General features: G+C 47.0%; 1 pseudogene; it reads right to left on the minus strand.

Annotated features, from left to right (window-relative positions):
• Positions 1 to 6,932: 6,932 nt before the first annotated feature.
• The window catches only part of LOC139268415 (interferon-induced protein 44-like), a 35,474-nt pseudogene continuing 15,170 nt past the window's right edge, over positions 6,933 to 27,236 (minus strand).

Below are 27,236 nucleotides of genomic sequence, written 5' to 3' on the forward strand. Positions count from 1 at the left end.
GCTTATTGCTACCCCTCGATTCTTCTGCTCCTCCGACCCATTTAGACTCATGGGGCTAGAAATTCGTTACAGCCAAGGACTGGGCGGTGTTAGGACAAAAGCCGAAATTCAGGCCCACCAGAAAGCTGCCGCAGTTATGATATTTTAAGTGTTTTCACCGCCGGGGGGGAGATGAGGTCAACTCTTGATAAATATTCAGGTCTTTGTCTTTTATTTTAAGTGGCCAGGAAGTCAGTCATAATGGGGGCGGAAGTGAGGCGGGATGTAATGGTTGGGGGCAGAAGTGGAGGTGAGACGGATTCTCTACCGCTGAAACTCAGCAACGGAGCGGTGGTGACGTCACCACGTCGCTCCCCTCCTTTAAAGGGGAGTTAATCGGCCATTATTTACGATCGACCACTGGGCCACCAGGGAAGGTTTCGGCTGGGCCAGCGGCCTGGCATCCAAGAGGGGGTGCCAGACTGCCTGTTGGCGGCCCGGCTGAACCAGGGGGCACAATAGTCCGGCCAAAATGAAAGTCGGCCGGCAAAAAAAATAAAATGGTGGCCGCGGCAGTGGGCCCTCACCTTTAATGGCTGCCACGCACCCAGGACTCGCAGTGAGAATAGCAGGTGCACCGACAGAAAAATCTGACAGAGAAATCTGTCGATGGCACCACCCGGCGTGGATTCGATTTTTCGGCCTGAATATTGACGGAGGTGGGTGTCCCGGCGGTGCGCGAACTGATGACGCTCTTACAGCCGCTCGGCAGCGGTGGGGCGACGGTGGGGATCACCAGAAATAAACCCTGTGGCGGACATTCGACCAGAAATCAGCGGCCATTGAATTCTGTAGCATGGCCACTGCAAACCAGCGGTAACAGGCCCCGGTGAATAAGCGGCAGGCGAAAATGCTGTAGACTGCACACAAAATTCGTTCTCACTGCTCATTAAAATGATTGGACTCCTAAATCAAGTCTAAAAACCCAAGCTCATTGGCTGGACCAATATCGGGTGCCGTCTAATCGCAACTCATGAATGCCACAGGTATTTTTTCACTACTTAAAGGGGAGGTCCATTGATGCTGCAGCACCTCATTCTCAGCATTGTTGGCTGCGCAGCTGCCATAACAACCATAAGAACGACAAGGAGAAGGAGCATTTATTTCCAAGTCCTGATGGCAGATCGCTGCCCCAGCGAGAGAGCCTTCAGGTTTTCCCATGAAGCGTTGGTGGAATTGGTTTTAGCACTGTGTGAGATGGCGGGCTGTCCTGTACCCACCAACTGGGAGGAGACTCCCACCACAGGTCTCCTACGTGGAGGGAGCTGGCACACCACATCATGGACTGCCCATCCAGAAGCCGAATTGGCTGCCTCCTCCCTCCCTCCTGTTCCTCGTTATTCTCCTCCTCCCTCTGTGCACATTCCCATTTTTCTCACTGCCTCCGCCGTAGATCCTAGAGGGCGAGGTGGCATGTCAGTGCAGCCCCCAGTAACCTTACCATGTGTTGCAGTTTAGATCTTTGAAGAATAAATGTAACTACTTTGTACTTGCCACAAGATCCTGATACAAAAGAACTTTAAATTACTCAATGAAACTGTTGCAGTAGCTGAAACAAAAAGCCACCGAAACTGCACTAACCTGACAGGTGCAAGTGATTACTCATGATTCCTTTAAATAACGTCCCTGCAGCCGGCTTCCTGCTGCTGCATGCCAGCTCTCCCTGTCTGTGTTTACTCCAGGCGGTGAGGCAAATGGCAAAAAGCAATTTGGGAAAACAGGTGTTCAATGAGTGTTGCACACTCACTGAAGTCACGATCTCCCTGGCATTGAGGTCCCTGGCCATAGCTGCTCACAGCAGCACTATAGGAGTCCCGATTTGGCATGCAGTGCTGGATTGGCCCTGTCGGTACTGGTCTCAATGCCGTATATTGGCGCTAAAGGGCGGGGTTAAGATGACAAATTTCCCCCCCATACTTTCCAAGGGTGTATGAGCCTCCTTATTCCTCCGACCAAAATGCACCACCTCTCACTTATCTATATTGAAATTCATTTGCCATTTACATGCCCATTCTGCAAGTTTATAAATGCCCGTGTCAAACTTGCCACAACAATTTTATATTGGCTGCAGCATGCAGTTCTCCTTGACTAGATGGACATTTTCAGCTACTTGTTCTGGTTAGTGACTGGTACTTGGTTTGATATTTCTGGAGCTTCATGCACATATGTGCTTGGTGCTTTGGCATGTGTGTATGTATGTTATGCATACACAGTGGATACACTTATCAAGCTTACGTAGAAATGACAACAGTGAAGCAGGCCAAACCAATCCGTGTTGGTGTCTATCCTCCACATGAGCAGGAGTCCTAATCCCATGTGCTCACACTGTTCCCATATCCCTTTATTCCCTATTTCCTTCAATCCCCTGTCTAACTATTGATGACGTGTGGGGGATTTTAACTGGAAGCGGGTTTCAGTCAGCAGTGGGGGCAGGATGTGAATCGGGTGATGGTAAACCCCGCCTCCGACATCATCAATTTCAAGCCCAGGCTATTTTAACTCCCATCGGCCAGTTACTCCACCAAAATGGGTATAAAGAGGAGGCTGGCTAGCCGCCAGCGGCAAAGACTGGGCAGCAAGGAGGCCACTCACCAGCACTCAGGCACATACCTTTGTGGCCTCCGCCTCTTGCCTGACAGCTTCGGCCAAGCAGCACACCCAGTGCAGGCACCTCGCTCAGTCGGCGACCAGCAGGCCATCAAGGTCCTAATGACATCGCAGAGCCCCAATTTACATGTTTTAATGAAGTTTCCGCATGAGTCAGGCGAGCACCTCAGCCAGCTAAAAAAAGGACCCAGTTAAGATGGCTGCAGATGGGAATCAAGTGGGCAGGGGGCTTCATTCACCAGCTCTGGTGGGGTTTCTAAAACCTTCAAGTCGTTTTGTTTGTACAGATCAATTTTAATTTTGGGTGGCCGGAAGGCTGATATGAAGGGTTTCAGATAACATAAACAGAGAGAAACTGGGCTGAATCGTAACTCCCAAAAACGGGTGGGTTAGCGTCGTGTCAGAGGTCAAAATGCAAAACAGGAGGATCACATGACTCAAACCCGCCCATTTCTAGTTTTAATGGAGGCGGGATGAGGGGCGGGCGACCAATTCACTCACGAGAAGCCGATTGGTCATTTAAATGTTATAATAGGGCTGTCTGCCTTCATTTTAACAGTCAATCTATTTTTAACTCATTTTAGCCGGGTTTCCTGGGCCTCGGGAAATCTGGCAGTTGCAAGGAGGCGAGAACTGAATCCATGAAGTAAGAGTCATTACAGCACTACTTGTGTGCCAGATTGAGCAAGAAACAAGCTACCCAGTAAGCCGACATCTTCCCGCACCACCCCCCGCCGTGATCTGTCTGATCCCCCCAACCATCAGATTCCCCATCAGAACCCCCTCCCCGACATCTGCACCCCTGACCATCATTGGACTCCTCCCCCTTACAATTGGTTCCCCCCCTGCGATTGGGCCCCGAACCCCCAATTTGGACCCCTGTAATCGGGAGCCGACCCCCGCGATCAGGAACCCCCCCCCCCCAACACCCCATCTCTATCAGAAACCTCCCGATGATCTCTCTCAGCCCTCCAGTACACTTACTTGCTCTCGTAGGCTACAGCCTTCTAGAGCAGCCTTCCCACACAAAAGGCCTCCACCAGAGTGATCCACCACCAAACACATCTTCCCCTCCCCTCCCCTTTCAGCATTCCGATGGGACTGTTCCCTCCGCGACACCCTGGTCCACTCGTCAATCACCCCCAACACCTCCCCTTCCCACGATACCTTCCCATGCAAGCGCAGGAGATGCAATACCTGCCATTTTACCTCCTCCCTTCCCACCTTCCAGGGCCCCAAAAAACTCATTCCAGGTGAAACAGTAATTTAGCTCTACATTGGGGAGACCAAACACAGTTGGGTGACTGCTTTGCGGAACACCTCCAATCAGTCCGGAAACATGTCTCCGAGCTTCCAGTTGCCTAACATTTTAATTCACTACCTCTCTCCCACTCTGACCGCTCTGTCCTCGGCCTGCAACACTGTTCCAACGAAGCTCAACGTAGGCTCGAGGAGGTTGGGAGGAGCACCAAACAACATGAGACCTGACAGGAGCGAGGGCTTGAATAGCAGCGGCACTCAGCGGGAGAGCTGGAGATCGGGAGGAGCTATCTGCAGCAGCGCCGAAAAGACCTGGGTGAGTAAGAAGTATAAAGATTCAAAGTGTGATGTCACGGCCAAGCGGGTAAGTGATTGGCTGGTTGGTGAGTATTTCTCAATGTCACTTTCTTTAACCTTGGTCATTGGTGTAAGAGCTGCGATTTAAAAAATAAACATTGACAAGTGATATATCTAAACTAAAAAAAATTGTTAATTAAATAAAATATTTAATTAAAAAGAAAAGTTTGGAACTTCCTTTCTGCTAAGTATTTCATAGACTATAAAATAGATTGCTGAATAGCTGCTGAGTGTGTTTTGCTAAGTTTTAAAGTTTATTTCTGCTCGATAGTTCCGAGTCTATTAACTAGAGGCATGGCAAGGCAGCTCAGTCCCATGGAGTGCACATCATGTGCCATGTGGGAAGTTCTTGGATGTTTCGTGTAGCCTGGACGACCACGTGTGCAGGAGGTGTCTCCAGCTGCAGCAACTTGAGCTCCGAGTTTCGGAGCTTAAGCAGCGGCTGGAGTCACTGCGGTGCATCCGCGAGACTGAGAATTTCGTGGATAGCACGTTTCTCGAGGTGGTCACCCCGCAGCTCAAGAGTGTGCCGGCAGAGGGAAGTGGGTGACCACCAGACAGAAGAGGCGTACTAGGCAGGTAGTACAGGAGTCCCTCAAGTCCATCTCGCTCTCCAACCAGTAATCTGCTCTGAGTGCCGGTGGGAGCGATGTTGTCTCTGGGGAGTGCAGACAGAGCCAAGTCCACGGCACCACGGGTGGCTCAGCTGCACAGGGTGGAAGGAAGAAGACTGGAAGAGCAATAGTGTTAGGGGATTCAATAGTCAAGGGAGCAAACAGACGCTTCTGCAGCTGCAGACGTGACTCCAGGATGGTACGTTGCCTCCCTGGTGCTAGGGTCAAGGATGTCACCGAGCGGCTGCAGGGCATTCTGGGGGGAAAGGATGAACAGCCAGAGGTCGTGGTCCATATCGGTACCAATGACATAGGTAGAAAGAGGGATGAGGTCCTGCAGGCAGAGTTTAGGGAGCTACGAGAGAGATTAAAAAGCAGGACCTCAAAGGTAGTAATCTCCGGATTACTGCCGGTGCCACATGCTAGTGAGTACAGAAATAGGAGGATAGAGAAGATGAATGTGTGGCTGGAGAGATGGTGTAGGCGGGAGGGCTTTAGATTCCTGAGTCATTGGGACCGATTCTGGGGGAGGTAGGACCTGTACAAGCCGGACGGGTTGCACCTCAACAGAGCCGGGACCAATATCCTCACAGGAGGTTTTGCTAGTGCTGTTGGTGTAGTGCCAGGGGACTGGAGGACTGCTAATGTTGTACCTTTGTTTAAAGAGGGAAAAAGGGATAGACCGAGTAAATACAAGCCAGTCAGCCCAGCTTCGGTGATGGGAAAATTATTGGAAAATCTCCTGAGGGATCGGATAAATCTTCATTTGGAAAGACGTGGATTAATCAAGGACAATCAGCACGGATTAGTTAAGAGACGGTCGTGCCTGGTTGACTTGATTGAATTTTTCGAGGAGGTAACTAGGAGGGTCAATGAGAGTAGTGCATGTGATGTAGTGTATATGGATTTTAGCAAAGCTTTTGATAAGGTCCCACATGGCAGACTGGTCACGAAAATAATAGCCCATGGGATCCAGGGCAAAGTGGATCCAAAATTGGCTCAGAGGCAGGAAGCAAGGGTAATGGTTGATGGGTGTTTTTGTGACTGGCAGGCTGTATCCAGTGGGGTTCCGCAGGGCTCAGTGCTGGGTCCCTTGCTTTTTGTGGTGTATATCAATGATTTGGACTTAAATGTTGGGGTTTATGATTAAGAGGTTTGCAGAGGACATTAAAATAGGCTGTGTGGTCGATAATGAAGAAGAAAGTAGCGGACTGCAGGACGATATCAATGTACTGGTCAGGTGGACAGAACAGTGGCAAATGGAATTGAATCCAGATAATTGTCTGGAGAGGTCGAACAAGGCAAGGGAAAACATATTAAATGGTACAACTCTGAAAAGTGTAGAGGAACAAAGGGACCTTGGAGTGCAGGTCCACAGATCCCTAAAGGTAGATAAGGTGGTTAAGAAGGCATATGGAATATTTGCCTTTATTAGTCAAGGCATGCAATACAAGAGCAAAAAGGTTATGCTTGAACTGTATAAAACATGGTTAGGCAGCGGCTGGAGTACTGTGTGCAGGTCTGGCCACCACATTACAGGAAAGATGTGATTGCACTGGAAAGGATGCAGAGGAGATTTTCAAGAATGTTGCCTGGACTGGAGAATTTTGGCTATGAGGAAAGATTGGAGATGCTGGGTCTGTTTTCTTTGGAACAAAGGAGGCTGAGGGGAGACCTGATTGAGGTGTATAAAATTATGAGGAGCCTGCATAGGGTGGATAGGAAGGACCTGTTTCCCTTGGCAGAGGAGTCAACAACCAGGGGGCATACATTTTAAGTAATTGGGTGGAGGTTTAGAGGAGATATGAGGGGAAACTGCTTCACACAGAGGGTGGTGGGGATCTGGAACTCACTGCCTGAAAGGGTAGTCGAGGCAGAAACCCTGACCATGTTTAAAAAATATGTGGATGTGCACTTGAAGTGCCGTAACCTTCAGGGCTACAGACCAAGAGCTCCAAGTTCCAAAAATGGTTCACGAGCATACCGGTGATAGAAAAGGAGTGAAGTAAACAACCATTTCTTTGTGACAATCCACACATTTATCAGTTACATAACTGCATTTAAGATGCCTTTAATGAGCTCGTCAATAACTTTAGTTTTAATTATTTATTTTTCCGTACAGTGGTACAAATCCCCCCCCAACATTGTTACTTTACCGATAGTTTCACTCATGCACTTGCTATTTCACCAAATGAAACTTCTAATTAGCAGTCTGCACCATTCCATTCTAATCTAATCACCTGCTTCTAAAAAGTTTGCTGTATTTGCAGACGTTTCCTTCGTCAGAACTTCTGACCAATTAATTAACGTTCTCACAAATGTGTGTATCAGTATGCACTGGAATATCTCTGTTCTGGTACTAAACTGACCATTGCTTTAAGCTCAGTATTAATTCAACAGTTCAGTGGTCACGGCATCTATAGTGACTTATACTTCCTTATTAACAGGCACACACTAAACTGACTAAAATAAAAGCAGAACAGTATAATATTGGCAGACTGCAGGGAAGTCTGATTAACCCTTTCCTTACACTATCAACACCAGTATTCGTTTTTTTTTTAAACTTGTCCATCCAAGACAGTGAGATCGCATAGATGCAAGAGAGGAAATTGTTGTTGAGAGTTTTTAATTAATTCAGACTCCAGGTGAAACTATTCAGTAACTATCACCCAAAAAAGGGAGAGTTTTTAGAAACCAAATTTACACACTGGAGATTATTCATCCAGATTCTCAAAATAATTATCTGCGTATCGCAACATCTGTACCAGTGCAGACAGTATTAAAATGTCTGTACCACAATCTAGCTCATGAGCTGACCAATAATTTTTCACAGGAATTATTCATGTAACTGGAATACCGAGTTGCTCCCCAATTTCCAGCATCTGGAAAAGAAGCATACAACGAATTAGGGACATAAGAACATGAGTTGGACATTTGGCTCATTAACCCCATCCTTATCCATGGCAGTTGGGTATCTGTTTAATCCCATTATCCACATTTTCTCCACCTCCCTTAATAACCATACTTCCCAAGTAAGTATCTGGAACCCTCAGAGCCACAGAGTTTCACACCATAATGGGAGGCTGTTCAGTCCTTCATGTCCGTGCTGGCTGTTTGCTGGAGCAATTCTCCCAATGCTCTGCTTTCTCCCCATAGTCCTATTTCAATCCAAAACTAATCGCACTGCCTTGCTTGCTTTCCATAGCCCTGTAACAATCAATCACCATCCCATTGCCCCACATTCTCTCTCCACAGCCCTCTATCTTCCTCTGCTACAAATATTTACAATTTCCGCTTAAAAGTAGCAAAAGCCACTACATCAACTATTCCCAGTAACAAAAGCATTCCACACTCTACCTTTCCTAACCTTTAGCCTCATTCTTTTAATGAGAATTTCAAATTTGTGGCCATTTGTCATATACTCCCAAACCAGAGGAAATAGTCTTTCCCTTCTTCACAATTTTAAGAACATCATATAACATCTCCTCTTAGCTTGATCTGTTTCAGTGGAAATAATTTCCTCATAACCAACGTTCCCTTTAAGCTCTTGCGAGCATGAAAAAAAACGCGCATGCGCAGAATTTCAAATAGGCCGCGCAGCCCATTAAAGGGGGCGCTCGGCCCCCCCAAAAAATTTACGGGGAACATTGCTCATAACTATGCAAAAGCAAAATACTGGGAAAGCTAGAATTCTGAAACAAAAACAGGAAATGCTGGAACTACTCAGCATGTCAGGCAGCATCTGCAAAGATTGAAATCCTCGACCTGAAACCTTAACTCTTTTTCTCTCTCCACAGATGCTATCTCACCTGCTGCGTGTTTCCACCACTTTCTGTTTTCTATCTATCCTCAGCACTATTGTTTGCCATCCCTAGCATCATCCTGATGAATTCACACCGTACACTATGGGGGTGAAATTCAATGCATTTGTGCCTCCCAGGGAGCACTAACAGGGTGCCAATGCATTACTGACCGGGCAGGCACTGGCAACGGCTCCTGCCATATTGGGCGGGTGTTTAGCGGCCGCGCTACGGCCTTGCACCGCGATCTCCTGCGCCCAGAGAGCGTGATGACATCGTCCTGCGAATCACCCCGGCCTCAGCCCCGAAATTACATTTCGTCCCCTGCAAGAGCAACGGCCGAAAACACCGGCAGTTGCAGGAGGCGCTGGTCGGGTGGCCGGCTGTTACCGGGCGAAAATTAAAGGCGAAGTGGCCGAGGTAAGTAAATAAAAAATTGGGCGCGGTAGCTCAGCACGGCCCAGTGTGCAGAGCTGCTGAGGCGCCCGCCCCTTTAGTGCTCCAAGAAGGGTGTGGAGCGTTTAAATAAGCTCTCCACTTCCTTCTAGCAGCACTAAACCAAATCTTTTGAGAGCGAGAAAACTGTAGCACCTGCGGCTAAGTTTCCCTCCTCTCGAATATTACCGCCCCCAAGTGGGGCGATATTGAATTTCTCCCCCAAACACTTTAATGTCCATTTTTAACAGGGTGCCCAAACCGTACGCGGTACTCCAACCATAGCCTGACCAAAGTTTTGCGCAAATTCATCATTACTTCTTTATTCTTGTACTGCATGCCCCTATTTACAAAAACAAAATTCTATTGCCATTTTTTTAATGACTTTAATCAGCCTGCACTCACACTTTCAGGGAATTATATAATTGAAACCCTGGGTGGAGAAATTCGCATTGTTTGCGCCTGCCGTTAGCGTGCCCGGGGGGCATTAACAGGGCACAAACGATTTCTTCCCCGGGCATTTGGGGGGGGTGTGCTACTGCCTCCCGCGGAATGGTGCGGGAGTTAGCTGAGGCGCAAAACCAGCAGCGCCCCGCTCCCGCCAGTAGCACCATGGCGTCACCACCGTGCGCAGCGGCCCGTTTTCACCCCGCAGCAGAAATTGGGCAGCGCCCCCACGGGGCCGACGCGGGCGATGTCAAGCGCCAGCCTCTCGCGGGTTGCGGATCGGGCTGCACTCTGCTCGCGGAGCAAAAAGGTACAGGGGAGGTGCGCGCCGCCAGCCATTTTCTTTTCCTGGCCGGCTCACTGGTCCGGCCTTCCGTTCTTTATCTCGCAGGGTCCGTGTCGCCATGGCGCAGCCCGCCACTCCGCTTCTGCGTCCCCGGTGAGCTCGCAGCGTGCCCTCCCCTTTAACGCCCCGGTCCCACCCCCGGCAGGAAGCGGAGTGCCCAACATTGTCCTCCCGGGGGGCGGTAACCCAAATTTCGTGGCAGGGGGGCAGGTCTTCCGCCTCAGTTACCTCCCCCCAGACGGGGCGATACTGATCTTTGACTGAGGGGGGGCCCGCTATGTTGGGGTTACCGCTCCAGAGACGAAGCAGAGCACACGGTCGGGCGCTCCACGTCCTCTCGGAGGCGGGACCAGGGTGGGAAGCGTGCGAGTTTTCCATTGCTAACGCGGCCCTCTCTGCTGCAAGCTCTGCAGTGGGGCGAGGGGCCTTTACTACTCCACCGGGGATGTGGGGGGTGGTGCTGTGGTCGCAGCCCGGCACAAAAGCGGAGTGCCGGGCTACACCACTGGGGCACGGACCCGCAAAATAGACAACAAAAGGCCGGAGGAATAAAGATGGCGTCGCACACCCTCGAGGCTGGTGCTGACATCGCCCGCAACAGCCTCACGGGCGCCGCTCAATTTCCGCTGTGGGACAAAAACGGGTCACTGCGCACCGCGATGGCATCATCATTGTCGGCAAAGCGGCCTGCGGCGCGACCGGCAGAAGCGGAATGCTGCCGGTTTGCACCTCCGGTAACTCACGTGCAATTTTATGGGAGGCAGTAACACCCCCTCCCCCCCGCAAGAAATAGTTTGTGCCCCAGGGGGCGCTATCGGGAGGCAAAAACGATGCAAATTGCTCCCCCTTGGACTCTAGGGGAATCAAGGGATATGGGGACCGGCCAGGAAAGTGGAGTTGAGGTCAAAGAACAACCATCTTATTGAATAGGGAGCAGGCTCGAGGGGCAGTATGCCCCACTCCTGTTTCTATTTCTTATGTTCTTATCCTGGGGAATCAGCGATGGACTTTCTCCAAGACTCATATAATGCCACTTACTAAGAATAAAGAAAGTTCCAAATTCTATTCAAAGTACCTTGATCCCAACAAATGGACACTTTGAACGATGAAGCTATTGAAATTGGTAATACTGTAAAACTTGTACCTTTTTTTCAATGTGTTCACTCCGATAGACATTTTCCACATCTTTCCCAACCAGAGGACACTCTTTATCCACTTTTGTTAATAAAAGAATCTGTGGTATCTCTATATAATGAAATAAATCATTTATTTATTAGCAGATCTCTCGTGGCATTGCCTCACAGTAAGTCAGAGGGTAAGGACTGCAGTATTGTATTATGGAATATGCAGTGAATGATCTCCTTCGAAGGTGGAGCTGTGTGTTACCAGATCCCGTCTCTTTAATGCCAGTAAGTCTAATTGCTGTTAGTAAGCACATCTTGATGTCAAGTAGACGTTAATTGTTATCGGTGGGAACATTTCTTTGTAGGTTTGCAGTTGCTTATCAATACCAACACCTCCGCAAGGTCAGAAGAAACTCGGAAGAAATGACTGACTTGCTTTATGATTTTAATATATTTTTTAAATGTGGCAGAGAGATCTGCATGTGTGACAAAGTGTACTGCCTGGAAGGTGACAGATGGACACTCGATGTAAAATCTGAAGCAGGCCTCCCATGGCATTGCTCTGAGTTAAAAAAGCAGAAAGAATTTGCATTTACATAACATCTTGCATGTTCTTAAGAAGTCCCAAAGCACCTTACAGTCAATGAATCACTTTGTAAGTGTGGTCCCTATTGTTGTGGAGGTAAATTCAGCAGCCAATTTGAATCCAGCAAACTCCCACAAATAGCAATGAGATAACGACCATATAATTTGCTTCTCATGTTGGTTGATGGCTAAGTTTTGGCCGGTACACTAGGGGAACTCCCTTCCTCCTGCTTCGTGCCATGGGATCTTTTACATCCACCTAAACAGCAGATGGCACTACAGCTTAACATCTCATCCAAAAGACAGCAGGTTACAAATTGCCCCTGCCCTGTTTCGGCGGTTTTTACTGCAGAGGGGGTGCCAGGCTGCCTGTTGGCGGCCCGGCCGCACCCGGGGGCATAATTGTCGGGCCGACCCGGCAGTCGGCCGACAAAAATAAAACATGGCGGCAGCGGCAGTGCGTCCTCCCCTTTAAGGGAAGCCGCTCTGCCGCTGCAGTCGGCCTCAGCCTCACTGGACCACCGGGTTTGGCACCGCCAGGCGGACCGAAGATCTTCCGAAGGGAATGTCGCCGTCGGAGGGATAGATCGGCCGTGCGCATGGTGATGATGTGCTTAACACGGATCGGCAGCAGCGAGCAGTAAGTGGGGGCGGGGGGGGGAAATCGGGGCACTGTCGGGAAAACTCGGGAGGGCAATTGGGCTATCAGCGACCATTCCACCAAAAGTTGGCAGCCGCTCCACTCTGCAGAGCCTGGCCGCCAATTTGTGGTGGTAACAGACCTTAAGGAAAGGGGCAATTTTGGCCCCAGCATCTCCAACAATATACGGATTGTAACCCATGACTCTATGTTAAAATAAATGGATAGACTTTAAAACCAATTCTGCATGACATAGAACGCTTGGAAACATCAATGATCATTTTACATCTATTATCTTTCATGTGAAAGGCACCATAACAATGCAAGTTCTTTCCATTTCCCATACATTCTTCATGATGTGCCTAAATGGAGGGGCTTCCATCATATAAAAAATGCAAATTGGTGGATAAGCACAAGTACCAAACGTTCGGACACAGCAGTGAAGACATCTCCAATACAAATAGTATAAATTAAATTCAATCTTTACTGGATTGTGAGATTAGTTACCTGTCACACCATTTGAAGAAGAGCAGGGATGTTCTCCCCAGTGTCCCCGAACCAACATCGCTAAACCAGATCATCCTGTCATTTATCTCATTGATTTTGGGCCTTGCAGTGCACAAATTAGCTCCAATATTACTACATTACAACAGTGACTTCACTTCAAAGGTACTTTATTGGCTGCGAAGCGCTTTTGGACATCCTGTGGTTGTGAAAGATGCTGTCTAGAATGTAGGGTCTTTCTTCCAGTTAGCTGAGTCAAGGGAAAGGTAGTGAGCAGCACAGTCAGGCAACGCCTGGTAAAATCCTAACAAACAATCAGGACAGCAGTTAATTGTACTTGAGCTAACAGAAGTTGTCTGTTGAAATATAGAGGGTGAAATTCAGCATAGGCAGCAGTGAAAATGGGCAATACACTCAGCCTGATTTTCTTTTCACTTGAAGTCAATAGAAAGTCAGGTGGCTCAATCTCTCTGCCTAAGATGCCCCTAAGCCATTCTGTGCTGAAGATAAATATTGGAACAAAAACTCCCAGCAGAGCCAATGTGACTTCAGAGTAACGTGATTGACCCCCTCCAAGGTTGATTACTTTACTCTAGTCTTTACTCGGCCCATAACAGTTGGGTCTCTCAGGATGCATACAAAGCAGATTTCACAAAGAAGCCCAGGAACCTCTCCAGACGTGTCCCATTTTTGGTGGGACAGAATCTCAGTGGAATCGGCTTCCACCCCAAAATTCTGGTTCACCTCCAGGTAGAAATCCAGCTATCTATCCACCCTGCCTGGGGCCAGGAGTTTGAAGCCAGGTTTACGCATGAAATCAGTATGAGCTTGGTGGGCCAGGTCACGGGCTGCATTTGGGATATGGTCCACTTCCTGGACACTCCTGGTCTGCAATACTCACCCAGCTCATTAATCTATGATCGTATGGCTAAAATTTTCTTTTCCATTTCAGTGGAGAGGATGGTGGCTTTGCTTGCATCAATCACATATGCAACACAGTGTATCTTCTCACCAACAGTTACTGATTTAATGTAGCCCTTTGTATCAGCTTTAATTGGGGAAGTTGAACTAAACTGCAAGAAAAAAAAAATGATGTTAAAAGAATACATTATTTTCATTAATTCTTGGGATATAGGCATCACTGGCAAAGCTGGCATTTATTACCCACCCTATTTGTCCTTGAGAACTGGTGCTAGGTCGCCGTATCGTGAAGGTGCCCCACGGTGCTGTTAGGTAAAGTTCCAAGAATTTGACTCAACGACAATAAAGGAATGGCAATATATATCCAAGTCAGAAGGGTGTGTGATTTGAAGGGGAACTTGGCGGTGCAGTGCATCCTGTAGTAGTACACACTGCAGCCACACTACCGGTGGTGGACGGAGTGGATATTTAAGGCAGTGAATGAACTGGCCATCTAGCAGCTTGCTTTGTCCTGGATGGTGTTGAGCTTCTTTTGAGTGTTGCTGGAGCTGCACCTACCCAGGCAAGTGGAGAGCATGCCATCACACTCCTGACTTGTGCCTTGTAGATGATGGAAAGGCTTTGAGGGCCTGTAGGTGAGCCACTCACCGCAGAATACCCAGCCTCTGACCTGTTCCAGTAGCCACAGCTGAATCAAGTTGTGTTTGTGGTCAATGGTGATTCCCAGGTTGATTTTGATAGTGGAGGATTCAGCGATGGCTATGCTATTAAATGTTAAAGGGAGGTGGTTAGGCCTGGCACTTGTGTGGTGTGAATGTTACTTGCCACTTATCAGCCCAAACCTAGATGTTGTCCAGGTCTTGCTGCATGTGGGCATGGACTGTTTCATTATCTGAGGAATTGTAAATGGAACTAAACACTGAACCTTTCTAAAGTGAGCAGTAAACAAATATTCTACTCGTTACACACTATACTTCTTGTTTGGATCTGAAAGGCACAGAAATTACATTGTGGTGTACAAACACCGAATTAATTTGCTTATAATTTAATTCTTCTGCTGTTTTAGTAAGTCACTTAACAAAGGGGGATCAGTAGGGTCTATTGTTAACTATCACCTGCTCCGTTCACGCTGGAAATCGAGGCAGCAGGCAATTGAAAATTAGCAGCCAGAGGCCAGTCAGACTCAATTTTTGAATAGGCCTTAAAATCAACAGCTAATCTTTTGGCCTAAAACAAGGAGGCGCCATATTAAAATATTTAAATTGGTCCTACACCGATTGTAGGACCACATTGTGACTTTCAAGTACTAATGGGCAGAGCGGCCATGAAAATGGGGTGCGGTCAGAGGAACATTAGGACCCGGAGTAGGCCAGTCAACATCTCAAGACTGCTCCACCATTCAATTACATCTGTACCTCAACTCCAGATCCCTTGATACCATTACCCAACAAAATCTAACGACCTTAGTCTTGATCCACAGCCTTTTGTGGAGAGAGAGTTCCAGATCTCTACTACCCTTTGTGGGAAAAAGTGCTTCCTGATTTCACTCCTGAATGACCTAGCTGTAATTTTAAGATTATGTCCCCTTGTCCTTGATTCTCCCACAATAGTTTCTGAGTATCTGCCCTATCAATTCACTTTAACATTTTAAACAATCAGACCGCCTCTCAATCATCTATACTTTCAACTGGAGCCTGATATGAGGACATCAGAAATAGGAGCTGGACTAGGCCCCTCGAGTCTGCTCTACCATTCAATGGTGCTAAATAGCCGAACCCTTATTCTGAGACTGTGCCTCCTGGTTCTAGACTCCCCAGCCAGGGGAGACATCCTCCCAGCATCTACCCTGTCAAGCACTGTAAGAATTTGGTATATTTTAAAATATGTGCTACAGTTGAGGATTGCCCCTAGAAAGTCCACTAAAAGAGAGGTTGAATTTCCTAGAAATATATTAATTGTTTGCCTACTACTGTCAAACATTATAATTTCAAAGACCGAAAGAGTGATTGAACTGTGCGTTAGCCAACAGGCCAGCATGAGTAACTCGAATAGGTCTACTGGAATCAACTGAAAGAACAGCTAAAATAAGGGCTAAACATTCAATAATAAGGCATACACATATGAATCCTACATGTATTGGAAAGAAGATACCGAACATCGCAGGGAACTACAATGTAGCAGGGATATCAATAACTTGACTACACAAAATAGTAACTAATGAAACAGGCAAGAGAACATGGTGCACAGGAAAGACGATCACCTTGGACTATATGTCAGGAATATTTAGAAGCATACAGCACAGGAATCCATTCGACCTATTCATTTCTATCCATTCGAATCCATTCCAAAGCATGTGCTCTTTGAAAGACCTAGGCCTAGAAATTGGACTCCTTAGCACCTCCTGTTATCACCTCCGGTATGGGGGTGGGGGGGGGGGGAGGGAGGGAGAAGAAATAACGAGGCGCTAACCATTTACCAACCGGGCGTGGCGAGATGATCACTCCTGCTAAATTTGCCGGGAGGTTTGCGGCAGCGGCAGAATGTTGCACCCCGATCTCCTTTGTCCGGAGATTGTGTCGTCATCACTGTGCGTATCGCCTCGGTCCCAAACTTCGGTTCCGCCCCCTACAGCATCACTGGCCGAAACGCCAGCAGCTGCAGGAAGCATTGCTCGGGAGCCCGGGCGCTTCGGGAGGTGAAGCTTAAAGGCAAGGTGGCGAAGTAAAATGTCTCTAATGGCGTCTGTCAATTTTTTTCAATCCTCTTCGTCCGCAATTATCAGCCACACGCTCTGCTGCAGTGCATCGGGTTGATCGAGCCGGATCGCGGCTGCCGTCGGGGACCAGGTAAGTGTTTCCAATACAGATCCTGCAGTGATAGCCCTTCCCTTTAAGGGAGGGAAAGAGCCTACGAGCATGGCAGCATTGCACGGTGCAGTGTGACAGACCGCGTTGCGGAGTTGGAGCTGGAGCTGGAGCTGAGGGTGGATTCACTCTGGAGCATACACGATGCTGAGAATGACGTGAATAGCACGTTTAGTGAGTTGGTCTTACCGCAGGTGAAGGGTCCACAGCCAGTTAGAGAATGGAAGACCAGCAGGAAGAGCAGTGCAAGGAAGGGGTCCCCTGCGGTCATCTCTCTGCAAAACAGATACACCATTTTGAGTACTGTTGAGGGGGATGACTCATCAGGGGAGGGCAGCAGCAGCCAAGTTCATGGCACCGTGGCTGGCTCTGCTGCACAGGAGGGCAGGAAAAAGAGTGGGAGAGCGACAGTGATAGGGGATTCGATTGTAAGGGGAATAGATAGGCGTTTCTGCGGCCGCAACCGAGACTCCAGGATGGTATGTTGCCTCCCTGGTGCAAGGGTCAAGGATGTCTCGGAGCGGGTGCAGGACATTCTGAAAAGGGAGGGTGAACAGCCAGTTGTCGTGGTGCACATTGGAACCAACGATATAGGTAAAAAAAGGGATGAGGTCCTACGAGATGAATTTAAGGAGCTAGGAGCTAAATTAAAATGTAGGACCTCAAAAGTAGTAATCTCAGGATTGCTACCAGTGCCACGTGCTAGTCAGAGTAGGAATCGCAGGATAGCTCAGATGAATATGTGGCTTGAGCAGTGGTGCCGCAGGGAGGGATTCAAATTCCTGGGGCATTGGAACCGGTTCTGGGGGAGGTGGGACCAGTACAAATCGGACGGTCTGCACTCAGGCAGGACCGGAACCAATGTCCAAGGGGGAGTGTTTGCTTGTGCTGTTGGGGAGGAGTTAAACTAATGTGGCAGGGGGATGGGAACCAATGCAGGGAGACAGAGGGAAACAAAAAGGAGACAAAAGCAAAATACAGAAAGGAGATGAGTAAAAGTGGAGGGCAGAGAAACCCAAGGCAAAAAACAAAAAGGGCCACTGAATGTAAAGGGGCTGCAGGAGGGGTCAAAACTAAAAATCATGGATTAAAAACTAGTATTAAAACACTCTACCTAAACGCACGCAGCATTCGAAATAAAGTAACTGAGTTGACGGCACAAATCATTACAAATGGGTATGATTTGGTGGCCATTACAGAAATGTGGTTGCAGGGTGGCCAAGACTGGGAATTAAACATACAGGGGTATCTGACGATTCGGAAGATAGACAAGAAGGGAAAGTAGGTGGGGTAGCTCTGTTAATAAAGGATGATATCAGGGCAGTTGTGAGAGACGATATTGGCTCGAATGAACAAAATGTTGAATCATTGTGGGTGGAGATTAGAGAAAGTAAGGGGGAAAAGTCACTGGTGGGCGTAGTTTATAGGCCCCCAAATAATAACTTCACGGTGGGGCGGGCAATAATCAAGGAAATAATGGAGGCATGTGAAAAAGGAACGGCAGTAATCATGGGGGATTTTAACCTACATATCGATTGGTCAAATCAAATCGCACGGGGTAGCCTGGAGGAGGAATTCACAGAATGCATACGGGATTGTTTCTTAGAACAGTATGTTACAGAACCGACAAGGGTGCAAGCTATCTTAGATCTGGTCCTCTGTAATGAGACAGGAATAATAAATGATCTCCTAGTAAAAGATCCTCTCGGAATGAGTGATCACAGTATGGTTGAATTTGTAATACAGATTGAGGGTGAGGAAGTAGTGTCTCAAACGAGCATACTATGCTTAAACAAAGGGGACTACAGTGGGATGAGGGCAGAGTTGGCTAAAGTAGACTGGAAACACAGACTAAATGGTGGCACAATTGAGGAACAGTGGAGGATTTTTAAGGAGCTCTTTCATAGTGCTCAACAAAAATATATTCCAATGAAAAAGAAGGGCGGTAAGAGAAGGGATAACCAGCCATGGATAACCAAGGAAATAAAGGAGAATATCAAATTAAAAACCAATGCGTATACAGTGGCCAAGGTTAGTGGGAAAATAGATGATTGGGAAAATTTTAAACGACAGCAAAGAATGACTAAGAAAGCCACAAAGAAAGGAAAGATAGATTACGAAGGTAAACTTGCGCAAAACAAAAAAACGGATAGTAAAAGTATTTACAGATGTATAAAACGGAAAAGAGTGACTAAAGTAAATGTTGGTCCCTTGGAAGATGAGAAGGGGGATTTAATAATGGGAAATGTGGAAATGGCTGAGACCCTAAACAATTATTTTGCTTCGGTCTTTACAGTGGAAGACACAGAAACCATGCCAGAAATTGCTGGTCACAGGAATGTGGGAAGGGAGAACCTGGAGACAATCACTATCACTAGGGGGGTAGTGCTGGACAGGCTAATGGGACTCAAGGTGGACAAGTCCCCTGGTCCTGATGAAATGCATCCCAGGGTATTAAAAGAGATGGCGGAAGTTATAGCAGATGCATTCGTTATAATCTACCAAAATTCTCTGGACTCTGGGGAGGTACCAGCGGAAAGGAAAGCAGCTAATGTAATGCCTCTGTTTAAAAAAGGGGGCAGACAAAAGGCAGGTAACTATAGGCCAGTTAGTTTAACATCTGTAGTGGGGAAAATGCTTAAAACTATCATTAAGGAAGAAATAGCGGGACATCTAGATAGGAATAGTGCAATCAAGCAGACGCAGCATGGATTCATGAAGGGGAAATCATGTTTAACTAATTTATTGGAATTCTTTGAGGATATAACGAGCATGGTGGATAGAGGTGTACCGATGGATGTGGTGTATTTAAATTTTCAAAAGGCATTCGATAAGGTGCCACACAAAAGGTTACTGCAGAAGATAAAGGTACGCGGGGTCAGTGGAAATGTATTAGCGTGGATAGAGAATTGGCTGGCGAACAGAAAGCAGAGAGTCGGGATAAATGGGTCCTTTCGGGTTGGAAATCGGTGGTTAGTGGTGTGCCACAGGGATCGGTGCTGGGACCACAACTGTTTACAATATACATAGATGACCTGGAAGAGGGAACAGAGTGTAGTGTAACAAAATTTGCAGATGACACAAAGATTAGTGGGAAAGTGGGTTGTGTAGAGGACACAGAGAGGCTGCAAAGAGATTTAGATAGGTTAAGCGAATGGGCTAAGGTTTGGCAGATGGAATACAATGTCGGAAAGTGTGAGATCATCCACCTTGAGAAAAAAAACAAAAAAAGGGAATACTTTTTGAATGGGGAGAAATTACAACATGCTGTGGTGCAGAGGGACCTGGGGGTCCTTGTGCAGGAATCCCAAAAAGTTAGTTTGCAGGTGCAGCAGATAAACAGGAAGGTGAATGGCATGTTGGCCTTCATTGCGAGAGGGATGGAGTACAAAAGCAGGGAGGTCCTTCTGCAACTGTATAGGGTATTGGTGAGGCCGCACCTGGAGTACTGCGTGAAGTTTTGGTCGCCTAACTTAAGGAAGGATATACTGGCTTTGGAGGGGGTAGAGAGACGATTCACTCGGTTGATTCCAGAGATGAGGGGGTTACCTTATGATGATAGATTGAGTAGACTGGGTCTTTACTCGTTGGAGTTCAGAAGGATGAGGGGTGATCTTATAGAAACATTTAAAATAATGAAAGGTATAGACAAGATAGAGGCAGAGAGGTTGTTTCCACTGGTCGGGGAGACTAGAACTAGGGGGCACAGCCTCAAAATACTGGGGAGCCAATTTAATACCGAGTTGAGAAGGAATTTCTTCTCCCATCTGTGAATCTGTGGAATTCTCTGCCCAGGGAAGCAGTTGAAGCTAGCTCATTGAATGTATTCAAATCACAGATAGATAGATTTTTAACCAATAAGGGAATTAAGGGTTATGGGGAGCGGGCGGGTAAGTGGAGCTGAGTCCACGGCCAGATCAGCCATGATCTTGTTGAATGGCGGAGCAGGCTCAAGGGGCTAGATGGCCTACTCCTGTTCCTAATTCTTATGTTCTTATGTGTGCAGCGCTCAACAACTACCGCCCCACCTACGTCCTATCGTGCTCCAGGAAGGAAATGGAGCATTTGATTCAGCACTCTACTTCCTTCCTGGAGCGCAAACATCAAATTTTTTTTAAGTTGTAAACCACTCTAATTTTTTCAACTTTTAAAAGTTCCTGAATTTCTCCCGCCTAGAGTTTAGAGGAACGAGAGGTGATCTAATTGAAATACATAACATTCTTAAGGGGCTTGACAGAATTAATGCTGGGAAAATGTTTCCTCTGGATGGGATGTCTAGAACACGGGGTTACGGTATCAGAATTAAGGGGTTGGCCATTTAGGACATTGATGTGAGGAGACATTTCTTCACTCAAAGAGTTGTGAAACTTTGGAATTCTCTACCCCAGAGAGCTATGGATGTTCAGTCATTGAGTATATTCAAGACAGAGGTCGATAAATTTTGGGGAACTAAGGGAACTATGGAGATAGTGCAGGAAGGTGGAGTTGAGGTAGAAGATCAGCCATGATCTTGCTGAATGGCGGAGCAGGCTCGAGGAGCCGAATGGCCTAATCCTGCTCCAAATTCTTATGTTCTTACTTAGTCCCACTCCCCTGCTTTTGCTGCACAATAGCAAGAACACTCTCAAAAACTGCACCAAAAGCTGATGCTCAGATATCAGACTCTATTGTAGGCTCGTCTCAAAGGTCCCAATCACTGAAACATAAGCCGAGCCGGTCCTCCAGGAAAGAGAATTCGTTCTTCTTCACAGCAACAAATTTCAACACACAAATTCCATGTTGCTCCCCTTTGAGAGATGACTAAAGAAGTGGACAGAAGAATGTCTATGGATGTTATTTATAGCGACTTTCAGAAGCCAGTTCCCTCTTGGGACTGTTAGCTAAAGCTGAAGGTCATGGAATTGAAGGCAACTTATTGACCTGGTTAGGAAATTGGCGTAGCGGCAGGAGATAGCGAGTAGGGTTAATGGGCAGGTACTCTAATTGCAAGGATGTGAATTGTGTTGGGGCCTCAACTAATCACAATATTCATGAACAACTTAGAGGATGGGATAGAGAGCCATGTATCTAAGTTTGCCGATGACACAAAGATAGGTGGCATTGTAAGCAATGTAGATGAAACCATAAAATTATAAAGATATATTAATAGATACAGAGGGGCGAATTTCAATGCATTTGCACTTCCCGTTAGTACCCTGGGTGGGGGGGTGCTAACAGGGTGCAAATGCATTACCGACCAGGCGCGGCACTGACAACAACTCCCGCCGTAAACTCCCGGAGTTTAGCGGCGGCAGCACGGCTTTGCAGCCCGATCTCCTGCGCCCGGAGATCGTGACCTCATCGACGTGCGCATCGCCCCGTTGGCGTCCTGGCCCTGAAACTGAGTCTCGTCCCCTGCAGCATGCATCGGGGGTAAACACCTGGGCAGCCGGCCGCCACCGGGGCAATGATTAAAGGCGAGGTGGCCGATGTCAGTGAAAAGAAAACTTATCTTGGTTTATCGCGCTCCTGCTCCGTTTTCTCCGCGGGGTCCTGGCGACGATCGCTCAGCCTGACATTCTGCTTGAATGCCGGGCTGGTCGCGCGGCTCCCCAGCTCCCTCGGTGGTCCAGGTAGGTCCACTTCAATCTGCAGAGCCTGCAGCGTGGGCCCCTCCATTTAAGCGAGGGAAGGGCTCCTTGGACGCAGCAGCACTGCACGGCAGAGCTGCTGAGGCACCATCCCGTTAGTGCCCTAAGACGGAAGTGGAACGCTTGATTTAGCGCTCCACTTCCTTCTGGGAGCATTCATCTGAATTTTTTGAGAGAGGGGAAACTTTAGCACCTGGCTCTAAGTTTCCCACCTCCCAAATGTTAGTAATGTATTTCTCCCCCTAACTGAATGGTCAGAACTGTGGCAAATGGATTCCAATGTCGACAGCTGTGAGGTCGTCCACTTTGGATCTAAAAAGGATCGATCATAGTACTTTCAAATCGTGAAAAGCTAGCAAGCTAGAGGTCCATGTACACAGATCATTAAAATGTCATGAACAGGTACAGAAATAATCAAAAATGTTAATGGAATGCTGGGCTTTATATTCAGAGAACGAGAGTACAAGGGGGTAGAAGTTATGCTGCAGCTATACAAAGCGCTGGTTAGATCACACCGGGAGTATTGTGAGCAGTTCTGTGCACCACACCTTAGGACGGATATATTGGCCTTGGAGGGAGTACAGCGTAGGTTTACCAGAATGATACCCAGACTTCAAGGGTTAAAGTACGAGGAGACATTACGCAAATTAGGGTTGTATTCCCTTGAATTTAGAAGGTTAAGGGGTGATCTGATCGAAATTTTCAAAATATTAAGGGGAACAGATAGGGTGGATAGAGAGAAATGACTTCTACTGTTTGGGGAGTCGGGGATGCGGGGACATAGCCTCGAAATTAGAGCCAGGCCTTTCAGGATTTAAATTAGGAAACACTTCGACACACAAAAGGTGGTAGAAACATAGAAAATAGGTGCAGGAGTAGGCCATTCGGCCCTTCTAGCCTGCACCGCCATTCAATGAGTTCATGGCTGAACATGCAACTTCAGTACCCCATTCCTGCTTTCTCGCCATACCCCTTGATCCCCCTAGTAGTAAGGACTACATCTAACTCCTTTTTGAATATATTTAGTGAATTGGCCTCAACAACTTGCTGTGGTAGAGAATTCCACAGGTTCACCACTCTCTGGGTGAAGAAGTTTCTCCTCATCTCGGTCCTAAATGGCTTAACCCTTATCCTTAGACTGTGACCTCTGGTTCTGGACTTCCCCAACATTGGGAACATTCTTCCTGCATCTAACCTGTCTAAACCCGTCAGAATTTTAAACGTTTCTATGAGATCCCCTCTCATTCTTCTGAACTCCAGTGAATACAAGCCCAGTTGATCCAGTCTTTCTTGATATGTCAGTCCCGCCATCCCGGGAATCAGTCCGGTGAACCTTCGCTGCACTCCCTCAATAGCAAGAATGTCCTTCTTCAAGTTAGGAGACCAAAACTGTACACAATACTCCAGGTGTGGCCTCACCAAGGCCTTGTACAACTGTAGCAACACCTCCCTGCCCCTGTACTCAAATCCCCTCGCTATGAAGGCCAACATGCCATTTGCTTTCTTAACCGCCTGCTGTACCTGCATGCCAACCTTCAATGACTGGTGTACCATGACACCCAGGTCTTGTTGCACCTCCCCTTTTCCTAATCTGTCACCATTCAGATAATAGTCTGTCTCACTGTTTTTACCACCGAAGTGGATAACCTCACATTTATCCACATTATACTTCATCTGCCATGCATTTGCCCACTCACCTAACCTATCCAAGTCACTCTGCAGCCTCATAGCATCCTCTTCGCAGCTCACACTGCCACCCAACTTAGTGTCATCCGCAAATTTGGAGATACTACATTTAATCCCCTCGTCTAAATCATTAATGTACAATGTAAACAGCTGGGGCCCCAGCACAGAACCTTGCGGTACCCCACTTGTCACTGCCTGCCATTCTGAAAAGTACCCATTTACTCCTACTCTTTGCTTCCTGTCTGACAACCAGTTCTCAATCCACGTCCGCACACTACCCCCAATCCCATGTGCTTTAACTTTGCACATTAATCTCTTGTGTGGGACCTTGTCAAAAGCCTTCTGAAAGTCCAAATATACCACATCAACTGGTTCGCCTTTGTCCACTCTACTGGAAACATCCTCAAAAAATTCCAGAAGATTTGTCAAGCATGATTTCCCTTTCACAAATCCATGCTGACTTGGACCTATCATGTCACCTCTTTCCAAATGCGCTGCTATGACATCCTTAATAATTGATTCCATCATTTTACCCACTACCGATGTCAAGCTGACCGGTCTATAATTCCCTGTTTTCTCTCTCTCTCCTTTTTTAAAAAGTGGAGTTACATTGGCTACCCTCCACTCCATAGAAACTGATCCAGAGTCTATAGAATGTTGGAAAATGACTGTCAATGAATCCACTATTTCCAAGGCCTCCTCCTTAAGTACTCTGGGATGCAGACCATCAGGCCCTGGGGATTTATCGGCCTTCAATCCCATCAATTTCCCCAACACAATTTCCCGACTAATAAAGATTTCCCTCAGTTCCTCCTTCTTACTAAACCCTCTGACTCCTTTTATATCCGAAAGGTTGTTTGTGTCCTCCTTAGTGAATACCGAACTAAAGTACTTGTTCAATTGGTCTGCCATTTCTTTGTTCCCCGTTATGACTTCCCCTGATTCTGACTGCAGCGGACCTACGTTTGTCTTTACTAACCTTTTTCTCTTTACATATCTATAGAAACTTTTGCAGTCCGTCTTAATGTTCCCTGCAAGCTTCCTCTCGTACTCTATTTTCCCTGCCCTAATCAAACCCTTTGTCCTCCTCTGCTGAGTTCTAAATTTCTCCCAGTCCCCAGGTTCACTGCTAATTCTGGCCAATTTGTATGCCACTTCCTTGGCTTTAATACTATCCCTGATTTCCCTTGATAGCCACGGTTGAGCCACCTTCCCTTTTTTATTTTTACGCCAGACAGGGATGTACAATTATTGTAGTTCATCCATGCGGTCTCTAAATGTCTGCCATTGCCCATCCACTGTCAACCCCTTAAGTATCATTCGCCAATATATCCTAGCCAATTCACGCCTCATACCTTCAAAGTTACCCTTCTTTAAGTTCTGGACCATGGTCTCTGAATTAACTGATTCATTCTCCATCCTAATGTAGAATTCCACCATATTATGGTCACTCTTCCCCAAGGGGCCTCGCACAATGAGATTGCTAATTAATCCTCTCTCATTACACGACACCCAGTTTGGAACTCTCTTCTGCAAACGGCAGTTGATGTTAGGTAAACTGTTAATTTTAAATCTGAGATTGATCGATTTTTGTTAACCAAAGACAGATTTTTGAACGATAAGGGAGTCAAGGGTTATGGGGAGCGGGCAGGGAAGTGGAGTTGAGGCCAAGCTCAGATCAGCCATGATCTTATTAAATGGCGGAGCAGGCTTGAGTGGCCGAATGGCCTACTCCTACTCCTATTTCTTATGTTCTTATGCAAAGTTATTCAGTGATATGGGGCAAAGGCAGGTATATGGAGTTAGATCGCAGATCAGCCATGATCTCATTGAATGGCACAACAGGCTTGAGGGGCTAAATTGCCTACTCCTGTTCCTAGGTTCCCATGTTCCTTTAAATGGCAGCAGCACCCCATTAACACCACAGGCTACAGTAGAATTTAAACTAAAATGCAGAAATCGAGCAGACTCCCTCGGCTTGCAATCCTACTTGCCCAGGTGAAAGTTGATCTCAATATCTCACCCCTGCAATCACCCTCCCAGACATGGAGCTCACTGATCAAACTTAAACATGCTGAACCTGTGGTATTATGCAGGGCAGGTGTGCTGGGAAAAGTGCTTATACCGATCCAGTGCATCAGAACCGGAAAATCTACCTCAATGTTTCTGTGAAACCAGTTTCAACAAGTGTCTTCCAATACTGAGGACATTAACAAGGAGGTAACAAACCTTTAACAACGGTATGGGTAACACTGTACAGATACCAAACCCAGCCTTCTCTCACACCTCTCAGGCCAACTGGTCATAGAGTAACAACACAGAATCCTGAGATCAGATTGTTTACTCGCTCAGCCAGGGACAGTATATGGCAAAGAAAAGACTGGAGGAAATATGATATTGTTCGTAAAATATTACCTGGTATTTGTTCGGAACATGTCCTTTGATGATGCTGATAATATCAGCATTAGATATCCCCGATTTTGTGTCTTCTGCAAGTCCCATTGTATCGCAAAGAATAAGAGGTGGGCCACCCTCATCTCCACTGAAGGAGAATGTTGAGTACTACAATTAGGCAAAGATAGCAGGTTATTTTGGGTGTGGTGCACTGTCAAATAGAAATCAATGGTAAAATCACTTAAAACATACCAGAAAAATCTGCAAACATCTGGACAAGGTGAAACGACTTGTCATAGTCTACATGATCTAATCCCTTTAGAATCCTAAAAACAGCGATCATACACCTCTCAACCTTTTCTGTTCCAGTGAGAACATGCAAAACTTGTATCATTGCTCCTCATAATCCATCGCTCCATTCCCTCAATTATTCTGGTTGCTCTCTTGTGTATCCTCTCATTAGCTGCAATCTCCTTTTTGTACTGTGAAGACCAGAACTGCAAACAATATTCTTGTGTGGTTGCACAAATTCTCATTCTATAAATAACCTAAATTCCTTCAGTAGCTCAAATGCATTTATCTTACGAACAGTTGAGCCATACAGATCAGGAACAGTCATATTTGATCGGCATTCTGTGCAATAGTGGAACTATAATCGGCCACAATGTCCATCTGCTGGGGACGGCAAAACTCCAGGATTCCCACTCTTGACCACCATCCAGCAACCTCCTGGAAATGGATGTTGTGTGCGGGCATTGTTGGACCCAGCCTCCCAACACACACTGTCAACGCTGACACATATGGAACATAAGAAATAGGAGCAGCAGCAGTAGGCCATCTGGCCCCTCGAGCCTGCTGATCTGATCTTGGGCTCAGCTCCACTTTCCTGCCCGCTCCCCATAACCTTTCACTCATCGTTCAAAAATCTGCCTATCTCCACCTTAAATATATTCAATGACCCAGCCTCCACAGCTCTCTGGGGC

Source organism: Pristiophorus japonicus, chromosome 8 (genome assembly GCF_044704955.1).
Source record: "Pristiophorus japonicus isolate sPriJap1 chromosome 8, sPriJap1.hap1, whole genome shotgun sequence".
NCBI classification, from domain to species: Eukaryota; Metazoa; Chordata; class Chondrichthyes; family Pristiophoridae; genus Pristiophorus; species Pristiophorus japonicus.